Consider the following 10,833-nt stretch of genomic DNA (forward strand, 5'->3'; position numbering starts at 1 on the left):
GTGGAGGGACCTGGCCAAGAGCTCTCTGTGTCTGCTATGGCAAAAATGTTTGATAAAAGCATCCTTTCCCCTGAAGCCTCTTGGGTTGCATCTCATGTGGCAGATGAAGATCCTGGTTGGGTCATGGGTGCAAGAGCCTCAGCTGGGCTTCCCAGGCTGCTCAGAACAGGGCTGAAGAAACCTCCACTGTTCCTTTGGGAGGGGGTGAGTGAGGAGCCTTAACCTGGGCAGGGTGGTAACATCTCCCCTGGGGCTCCAATCTCTGCACCCAGCACTGTTAATGGCTTGTTCATTGTGATTTTTTTTTCCCACTCAATACCTGTGCCATGGTGGGAGCAGAGACTAGATCTGGTTTTGCAGAGCTGTCACCAGCTGAGCCTGACCCATGGAACGTTTCTGCCAACAAGGACCCGGTGTGGAGGATGTGTGTGAGGGTTTAGGACAGGAGCCTGCAGCAGTGAGCCCAGCAGATGCCAGGGCTCCAGCAAAACACAGTCAGCGTGTCTGGGAGCAGGGCAGGGCAGAGAGAGACCAGCAGGGAATTGGGACTGAACTGCAGTGCTCCAAAGCACAGGCACAGTTATCCCAACCTGACCCATCGGCTTGATAAGTGGTCTGCTGACAGCGTTGCGATTAAGGTAACAGCACTTTCCAGTGGGGAGGTCCCACATTCAGCTGGAGCACTTGGGGTAAGAAAGGAACAGGTCAGTGGCCATTTCCCTCTATCCCTGGTGATGGCAAATTCTTGAAATAGTGCACTGCCCCTGCTTTTGTTCTGCTGGTACTGGTGAATACACTGGGAGCATCTCCTCTTGCACAGCCAAGATGCCGTCGTGTCCTGGTTGTCCTGTTCCTCTGTTTGAGCTTCCACGGGTCTGTCCTCTGTGTGAGTCATTCCTGACTCACTGTCACGTCGAGGACATGCCAGGTCCCCACACACCTGGGGACAAACACAGGATTGTTGTCTCTGTGTGACCCCCAGCCTTGATCACAGGGGGTTCAGACCCTTTGGAAAGCATCTCACTCTCTGCTTCCTACCGAGACCTCCCAAGGAAATGGTGATGTGCTCTGAAGCCCTGCTTCAGGGAACATTTTTGTCCTACTCTTCCTTTTCTCCTGGAATATGGGCAGGTGAATAGCGTGTTCCAGATTGGAGCAGCGAGTCCTGCCCCTTCAGCTCTGCATCACACCATGTTCCACCTGCTACCTCTATCCCAGCAGTCCCAGGTGGCCAGCTGGGATGCTGGCACCTCCTTATCAAAGGCTACTGGTGAAAAAAGCTTTAGCCTACATTTTCCTGTACAACTTTTGTAGAGTTCATTCTAAAGGCAAGGTGGAATGAAGAGGTTTGTTTGGTTTCCAGAGATGTTTTTGTCATAAATCAGGAAGAACACAAGAACATAGAAATGGGCTATTAGATGGGGGAAGGACATTTTGTTTTCCTTTCGATGGAAAGTTCTTTCTCTCTACAAATACGTTTGGGTTTTTTAAAATACTCTTTCTTTTTTTTTTTTTTTTTTTTTTTTTCCTGTCAAAGTGACAAAGCTGTAAATCCCTTCATCATCTGCTCTAGCACATCACACCTGCAACCTTTTTTAATGCCTTCAAAATAATGGACAGTGTGCTTTCACTTTTAAAATCTCTTTTTTTTTTTTTTTTTTTTTTTTTTTTTTTTTAAGGAAGGAAAGCATCAACACATTGCTTTCAGCTGGCCCTGGGACATCCTTATGACTGTCCCCAGTGAAATTCGGCTCTCCCCAGCCAGAGGCCATTCCCCCGCCACCATCAGGCTGCATCTATCAGTGCCACAAATCCTCTAATTAAAAATGGTGGCTAAAATAATGATACACATTTTAACGGGCCAGTTTCCCCTCTGAAGGTTGGCATGTGATTCTTATTTTCTGTTATATAAATCTAAGGGTGGGATTTTTCAAAACCACTTGGTTCTGCCCTAATTCTTCTCCTATTGATGTCAGTGGGACTCTCTTACCCCTGGACTGTAATCGGAGCAGTTAAGCCAGCACTGAGAGCTTATGAAAACCACATCCTAACTATGCTCCCAGACCTCACCCAGTTTTCTGCTTTCATGGCATGAAATTTGTTTTCATCCTATTAGATGTGCTGGAATGCTGATGTCCAAAGGAAGCTCCCAGGGATTGAGTTGAATATTAATTCTGGCTGGGCTTGGCTTTGTGGGTTACGGCTGAAGCGTTTCTGTGAGCGTGGCGGGGCCTCTCCTGGCACAAACGACATCAGCGGGATCAGGACAAGTCAGAGCTGGGCATACCCTGCTCATCCCAGGGCCTCAGGATTTAGAGAAGGCACAGGAAGCACCTTGGTCTCCAGGCAGACACCTGCCTGGACCAGATGACTCCACCAGCCATCCCAGTGCCTGTGTCCTCAGTGCTGGAGACGAGTCTGCTGTGAGTGGGTTTGGGGCAATGTACCTGAAGTAGTGCTTGCTGCCACTCTTATGGAAATTGGTGTCCCAAATCTGAGTGAGGGATCTTGGCTGTAGGTCCCTGGAGCTCTGTTGGCTCAGGACACATCCAGCCTGCTGAGAACTATGCTGGGAAACAGCTTGTGTGGGGATTTTTCAAGTAATTGCACTTTCCACACAGAACCATTTGGGTAGAAGATACCTGCTCATTCTTCAGAGAGAAGTGCCAGGTTGCTGCTCCCCAGGAGCTTGATCAGTGCTTTTCATTTTGATGCTTTTTGGGTATTTTCTTTTTTTTATCATTTTTGTTGTTATCATTTATTTGATGTGTCATCTGCAGTTGCTCTAAAAGTTCTGCTTTGCTTCTTAGATTCTTGGTAGAAAGTTGACCTCTCTTCTTTTATGAAAAAGAAGCCAAAAACCAAACCAACCGAGAACCAACAGAACAGTTCCCTAATTTTAGGGAATTTTTGTCCTCTTAATGTCACTGTACCACCTTTCCTGTCAGGCATGCTGGCAAAATCCTGTCTTTTGTGCTTGAGTTAATTTGGAAGCAACCAAGGAGAGGGAAAGGTGGCTGTGCCAGGTGATTTGCTCATGCTCAGCAGCAGATAAAATGTGATGGATCCCGTCCCAGTGACCTCTGCCATCTGGGGACTTTATTGGGAACCTGGTGGAGTGTAAAATGATTCCACCAGTGAAAGTTCATCATAGAGAAAAGCTTCCACCCCAGTCTCCATATCCCAGAGATGAAACCAACTGGAAAGAGCTCCAATCCCTCTCCCTGTAGCCAAGAAAGTAATTTTGTGTTCCCTGCACAAGCTGGACTGAACTCGGCCCACAGATGATTGCTGCTGTTGATCCAAATCTCCCAAAAGGCTGGTGTATTTTCCTGCTAATAAATGTCCCACAAATGTTTTGAATTTCTGCACTCATTAGGGCTTAGGGAGGCTATTTGTCAGGACCAAAGACGTCTTCCACAATAAACCAGCAGCTGTCTGCAAAGGGTGAGGAGACGTTTGTTGCCGTGAGCTGAGTCTGCTGTCAGCAACCAGGCCCCTGACCAGCTCTAGTAAATGTTTTATTGATTTAATATTAAATTAACTGCCTGGGCATAAGGAGTGCATTATTTTTAATGGCATTCTGATATTAGGGACTGCAGTTTGCTAGAATGCACCTGTAAAATTAGTATCCCCCAGTATTCTGCAGGAGCCATAAAACGTAATGCTCGTGGTGCTCCGGAGCTCGATGTGGGTAGGGTTACACGGGACCCACTTCCACCCTGACGGCTGCACCAGTTCCTGCTGCCACAGGAGGAGGAGGTCAATCAGCTCAGAAGGCTCATTCCAAATTCATCTCCTCTTTGCTCTGAAATGGGGTGAGTGGAGCCTGTGAAGTCTGAGTCCTAATCCCAGAGCATCGTGTCTGACAGGGCAGCCTCTGTAGGGGGGCAGTGCCAGAGCAAATTCTTTTCCTCAGTTTTTGGTTTTTTTCAGTAAATGGAATAAAGGAGAAAAAAAAATTACAATTAAAAAGCATCATTTGTTCAGCCCCAAATGTTTGGAATTTATCATTTTAGTGAAAGAAAAGGCATTTGGAGACAAACAGATCTTGACATTTAAATAAACAAGCACATTCCTTAGTGTAAGAATGAAAATACTTGAATATTTGCTCATTTCAGATTTTAAAATTTTTTTTTCAAGAACTGGACTGTGAATTTAATACAGGGAAAAATTCAGCCCAAACAAAAAATAGTTCAAATACAAACTAAAGTTCTCCATAGCCACTCTTTTCTTGTCCTTAAGGTGTGTACCTGGTAAATGCTGCCTTTGGGTTTATTAAGGCTGTGAAAATGCCACGTTTGAGCTGTTTATGTTTTTTAACTCCCTCAGAAAATGTTCATGACAGAGTAATATCTTCTTAAATGGCCTTCTGTGGGGGATTCTGAGAAATCCTGGGATTTCTGGGAAGTTCCTTTTACGTGGATTTCACAGTGATGAATCACAACTCCGAAACAAGTATGGATCCAGGGTACACCAACAGGCACAAAACCATGATCTTAGTATGTCCAACTTATAAAAATAAAAACCTTAAATTAGAAGTTGACAATGTCAGGAGATGAGGTGTGATACCAAATTTTGTGTATTTTGTCATTGAAGTTGCTTTAAAAACTGGAGAGCTGAGGGGTTCTGAGTGACCAGGTTAATTCCGAGCGGCAGCCGTGGGTAAAACAGCGATCCAAGTGGATTGAGACCAAAATGGGCACCCAGCAGCATCTGATACAATGCAGTTTTCCACTGCTTTCAGCAAGATCACTCTCTTTATGCACCTTATTTGATGATCCTGCTTCTGCAATTGCTTTCTTGGACATACCTGTCAATGAAATCCATGTTTTCTTACTCCTAAGGCAAATGTTGACAAGAAAAATGTATTTTTTGTCATGATTTTCCAGGTGACATCTAAGTTTCCTTCCAAAAAAAGTTGAAAATTTCACTGAACTTACTTTTTCCAGCGTTTTTGGCATCAAAATTCAAATATCTCTGTTCTGGGGAAAAAGAGGGAAGATGGCACAGAAAATGGAAACATAATTTAGTAGAGATCAATCATTGTAAATATTGTCAGTCCAACAGACAAGGTTTTTGTAGGACCCAATAATGAATTTCTGAGGTGACAAAGTCTACCCAGGACCTCTCTCTGGCTCTGAAGCTCATGAGTGCACCGAGAGCATGGAGAAAACCACGGAGAGAGGATCTGGGCAAAGATTTCTGTCGGCTTTAGTAGGTACTAAATCTTGACAAGCTGCTGGTTTTTATAACATGATGTTGATGTTGTTCTTCCCTTCTTTGCCCACCTTCCCTCTTGGCATGTGACACTCATTTGCCACCTTTCCTGTGGCGTTCAGAGGTGAGCACAAAAGGGGGGTCACTGTTGGGTGATCGCTTTTTGGTTGACAAATACAGATAATTCCTTGCCCAAGCAACTTGAGCTGACGGAGTCAAACCATACTTTTTTCAAAGGATGTGGTGGATTTACTCATTTGTGTTTCTGTGTTTGATTTACTACCACATGATTTCATTAAATAAGAACTTAAAATGGGGATTTCTGCCAAGCAACTTTAGGCAAGGCCCATATTTCACAAATCCCTAAATTTGAGGGTGGTGGGTGGGGGAATAATCATATTTTTCTAGCAGATGTCCATTCTGCCTGTGGACTGGAGTTTGGGGTGGTTTGTTATTACTGTTGTTGCTTTAAAAACCTTGTAAAATGATGTTTATTTTCCTCCTATAAGATAATGAACTTGAATTTTTCAGTTCCATGAAGTTGCTGATAACTGTAATGGCTATTCATTCTCTAATTAATAACAGCATCAGAGGGAATAAAGGAGAAATCTTCAAACAGACAGCATTTCAGGCTTGAGCTGGTTTCAGATTCAGGCAGGATTTCTTGGAGCTCTCCCCTGCCCTCCTCCAATCTAAGGCCATGCAGCCCATGTTTGTTGGTATTTTTAAGTAGATAAAAGTATGTAAGAAAGTTCCTCCTTTTAACTACTGGATAGAAAATCCATATCCTGGTAGCTCAGCTGTCCAGATCATGTTAAATTTCAGTGGAAGAAAATAAGCAAATGCAAAGAAGAAAATGCCAAAGAAAATGCAAGGAGGGAAGAAAAAGTGATGTAAGTTGGCCAAGAAATAAGTTACATTTCCTGGCCCAGGCTCTGCGGTGGTGTAAATCATCACCACACAGCTTCAGCGTAGCCATTCCACTTCACCATTAGGATGGCTGTGGATGCAAACTGAGGTCACAAAGTGATGCCATTGCTAAAGTTGGGCTGGGGAGAAAAGCACACTTGGGCAGGTCTTGTCTCCATTTCTGAACTGGGTATCCACTCCTCTGCTCGAGAGGGATTTCTAGGTGACACCCAGCACGGAGAGGTTTGAGGCATTTTGGTGGTCCTGGTCCGCTGCCCACTAACCATCCCCAGCAGACTGCTATTGTTGCTTTGAACTATTCCAGATGAGGCTCTGGAGATGTTTGGGAAGCCACTCCTTGGAGCTTGTGCAGCTGCCCCAAGCTCAGGGTCCAGGCCAGCACACACAGCCCCTCACCAGAGCAGGCTGGCTAGGCAACCTCCTGTGGGTCAGCCTCAAGGATTCCTTTCACTTCATTCTGCTCTTTCTTGGCCATTTTGGGTTTGGCTTCAGGTGACAAAGACCATCAGCCATCTCCCGCCCAGCACGTCATGCCACTGCTGGCCTTTCAAACATCTGAAGCATTCTGGCCAGTGGCAAGAGGAATTGTGTTTACATCTTCTCTGAGAGATGTCCAGAGTTGAGAGAAAAAAAAAATGGCCAAGACAGTGCTTTTGGCTTATTGTTTGAATATTTAAAGACATTGCATCTGGAAAGTATTCCATTAATTTGTGGCTAGCACCCATATATCAAATTCATGAGCTTCCAAGTAAACAGCTGTCACTGAAGCTGCCACAGAGGGAAATTGGCACTGCTGGCTTGTGGTGAGCAGAGAGGGAACACGCTGGTACAGCCTAATCCAAGGAGGAAACATTAACCCAGATGTGTAGAGGACAATGAATGAATTGTTCTTTAGAGCTCCTCAGCTTCTCAGCTGGAATAACACGAGACACAATTAAGGCCTCAGACTATTCTGTTCCCTCACACGCATGCACAGAACTGCACACACCATCGCAGCCAGGAAGATGGGGTTGCATCCTACAGCTATAGACCATAAACCAGCCTCTGAGTTGTGTCTGAGGGACAGCTGCCATCTGTGCTGGAGGCAAATCTGTCTCCAGGCTGCTTGGATCACGTAGCTGTTGTTTGATATTCACAGAGCTTGGAACACCAACACCCATTGCTTCTTCAAGGAAGATGCCAGGACCCATCCAGGTGTCGGTGTAGCAGGGGGCGGAACGGGGTGATTGTCAGAAAACTTCAGGTACTATGGGGCTGGTGGCAGTGCCAGGGGCCTCAGCTGGAGCTGGGATTTCCCGTGGGAGCAGCTCAGAGCAATGCAAGGAGTTCCAGCTGAAAGTGCCAAGGTGAGGGCTCAGCTTTGGGTTTCAAGTGCTGCCGGGGTTGGCAGAGCTGTTTGTTGTGCAGCCTGGGCCTGGTAGTTCCAGTTGCCTGTTCGATCCATCTGTTTTCCATGAGGTGCTCAAGTAAATGAACCCATTAATGAAGAGGAATTGTGTACATGGAAGTGTGACAGAGACAATACCATGATTCGTGTTTTCTTGGGAGGGGGGGTTACAGAAGGGTTGGAAAACCCCGTGGGTGCGTTGGGGCACCTGGGGAGGCTCCAGCTGAAATGGAGGAAATGCAGCAAGAAGGGTTTCCCATCCTCCCTCCAGAAGGGAGGATCTGAGGCCTAGAGAGAGGAGGTGAGTCCTCCAATGAGGTGGTTGCATCAATCCCAGGGAAAACATGGATGACACGGGAAAACCCTTTCCCACTCCTGCCCAAAAGCTGTTCTGGCATCTGCTCTGGATGCTCTGGCACCCCACCGGGCTTGGGATTTACTTTCTGTTTACTACCCAACCCAAAGTGGGTTTGAACTGGTGACCTAAAGGTGAAAGGCTCTGCATCTTATTAGAATTACTGTGAGCTGCTGAACAAGTCCCCCATGGCAGTTAAGATTTGATTATGGTTCTAGAAAATGCTCAGCTTTTACAATTAGTGTCAAAGCAGTGGTAAGCCCCTCTTTGATTCCTGGGTGTAGGCTCGTGCTTTTCTTAACCTCACACATATGCTGGCATATTTACAGTAAGTGCTCAGGGGTTTGTTTTTTTTAATTTTTTTTTTTTTTTTGAATTAAAAATGAAAGTTCCCCAGGGAAATTATGCAATGGGAAATAGCCACTTCAATAAACTTGACTCACACGTTTTATTGATTATGGTAAATTTAATTATTCTATTTAAACCTTGCTTACACACACACAAAAAAACCCTATCCTTTTCTTCCTACATGTTTTTTCCTGTTTTTGTATCCCTCTCTGCAGACCAAAACTGTGCTATATGTTATTTTAAGCTTTTTAGAGAAGAAATACTCAAGGCTAAGCTTCTTCCTCATAATTATAAATAAAAATTAGAGTACCTACCATAAATCTTTCTCAAAACATCTTCAAATTGAACTACTAATTGTGAAACAGCAGTAATTATGGCTTTTAATGTAGCTCTTTTGCCTCTGCCATATATTACGTGCACCACTTTCACTAAGGGAGACAATTACTCAAGTGCAAAGGATGTTAAGAAACCCCAAAATAACAACAAAACATAGAGCAAAATCAGTATTTCTCTTCCTCGTGACTTCATTAGGTGACACTGTTTGTTCTCTTGATACTCAAATATTGCCCAGAGGTTTTAGTCTTGTTTGGAGACCACTGCACTGAGGTTTTTAGAGGCTACTGCCAAAAGGCAGTGAAAGAGCTGCTGGTTCCTGGGTCATCCCTGGGTCTGAAAACTTATTTCCCTTTTCCTTCTCTTTCAGGGAGCTTCTGCTACTTCTTCCAACCTGCTGAATTATGTTCAATCCAGGTAATCACCTTTTTCCTTCTTAAAGTTATGAAGTCTTCCCTTCCTGGGGAAATGCAGTTATTCATTACCTTGTGACTGTTCCCATGACTGGGGAGTGTTCCTGTGGATGCAGGTGTGTGGGACTGAGGTCAAAGCAATCCTCCATGGCTAGAAATTAGGGTGTGGGAAGTGGAATTGTCCCTAGAGATGAAGATTTAGAAGTAATTCCCAATCTGTGCTCCCTCTTGAATGAGGGGCCTGTTCAGAACCAGCCCATCACAGCAGTGAGACAAATCACAATTGGTCTTCCTCCCCGATACTGCAGAATGGTCAGGAGAGGGCTACTTGGGGTTCTGGAAGCTGAGTTGACCAGTTTTGAAAGGGGAAGAAGGACCCAGTGTTTGTTCAAGGCTTTGCTCCTTCTGGATCCATCTTTCATCCAAGTTCTTTCATGAGACTGTCAGACCAGGGCTTCTCTGAACCCCTCAGCCAAATCCTCATCTGGTAAAATCTGTAAGAACCCCATTTATTTCAAGGGATCTGCACCCCCTCAGTCTGTGGGGGAGCCTGGAAGGAGCCAGTGAGAGCACCGGGATGCCGAAGGTGAAGTGATGGGGCTGGGATGTGGAAGGTTCTGGAAGCTGCAGGTGAGCAATATCTCCTTTGCTCTCCTATGGTTTCTCTCCTGGTGGCACATCGGACTGCCACCATTCTGAGCACAGTGATCAACCTAGCACCCTCCCGGGTACCCCTTCTTGGGAAAAGATGGACTTTGGGAAAAGATGCCATTTGCATCCTTGGGTTTCCTGCATTACAGTGTAAGTGATTCATTCATCGTCTTTGTGCCATCGCTTCAAGAAGAAAATATAACTGGGGTATTCCATATCCTGGTGGGTTTCAAATTTATTTGCTTTATTCGTAAAGTATAGCTGGAAATAAGTATTTGCATATTCCTAAATGACCTACACTTAAAACTAACCACTTCTGATGTGAACTGGCGAGGCTGACATGAATTAAATGGATTCACTCCAGTTTGCACCAGCTGAGGATTAGGCCCAGAGATTCAAGCACGCTCTGTTGTGATGACCGTGAAAAGAACTTTGATTAAAGATGAGTTTGGAAGCAATCAAACCAAAGCATAAGCCTGGCTGATTTCATTTGTTTCCCTGGCAAGCCATGGATTTCTGAGAATGCTACCTTGTTGCAATATGTATTACAGCAAATCCTTCAGCTGATGAGCCCTTTGCCGCAGATGTCACTGTGCCATAACTCCCCAAAACATTTCCATTTCCTTCTCTGTATCTGTCACCATGCTTGCTCTGGCCACCGTGGTGGCTGATCCCAGACTCAGCTTTTGGCCTGGATGACACTCAGAATTTGCAGATGGGCCAGCCTAGGACACGTGTTCCTGCTGGGCTCGGCTCTCGTCTCCCCCCTCGCTGCCTCCTTAATGAGACTGAGAGGGCCTGGACCAACAGCCAGCTCCTCAAATGGCAACAAAAGCCTCCTTGTCACTATGCAGGCTGGCTCAAAGTGGAGAGGAAAAGGGGATTTTTTGGCAGAGCTGTAGATTGCAGTCACAATATACAGCTCATCACCTATTGCTGCCAGTGATGCTCTCTGCTCAGTTATAAAAGTCACCTCCTTGCTCCCCTTTCCACAGCTGTGGCCATGGGCTCAGTGACGATTGGCACACCAGGAGCTATTGTGGGTGGCTCCCGTGGTGATACAGAGAGAGACGTATGAGCAATACTCCAAATGGAATCCCTGACAAGAAGGAACTTTGAAACCTGACTTAAGAGTTCAAGAATAAGCCCAGAAGAAAAATTCTTCTTCTACTTTCCCTCCTGAAAAGTGAGCCTGA

The 10,833-nt window shown here is 45.4% G+C and overlaps 1 long non-coding RNA gene across 1 annotated transcript in view; it reads left to right on the forward strand.

The window, feature by feature from the left end:
- The window catches only part of LOC108449377, a 124,570-nt gene extending 113,762 nt beyond the window's left edge, over positions 1–10,808 (forward strand). Inside the window, exons 4-5 of the long non-coding RNA XR_001865555.1 lie at positions 8,944–8,990; positions 9,506–10,808. This is a non-coding gene — a long non-coding RNA (uncharacterized LOC108449377). The remainder of the gene's footprint in view (positions 1–8,943; positions 8,991–9,505) is intronic.
- Positions 10,809–10,833: the final 25 nt, after the last annotated feature.

This window comes from Corvus brachyrhynchos, unplaced genomic scaffold, assembly GCF_000691975.1.
Source record: "Corvus brachyrhynchos isolate BGI_N302 unplaced genomic scaffold, ASM69197v1 scaffold69, whole genome shotgun sequence".
NCBI lineage: Eukaryota > Metazoa > Chordata > Aves > Passeriformes > Corvidae > Corvus > Corvus brachyrhynchos.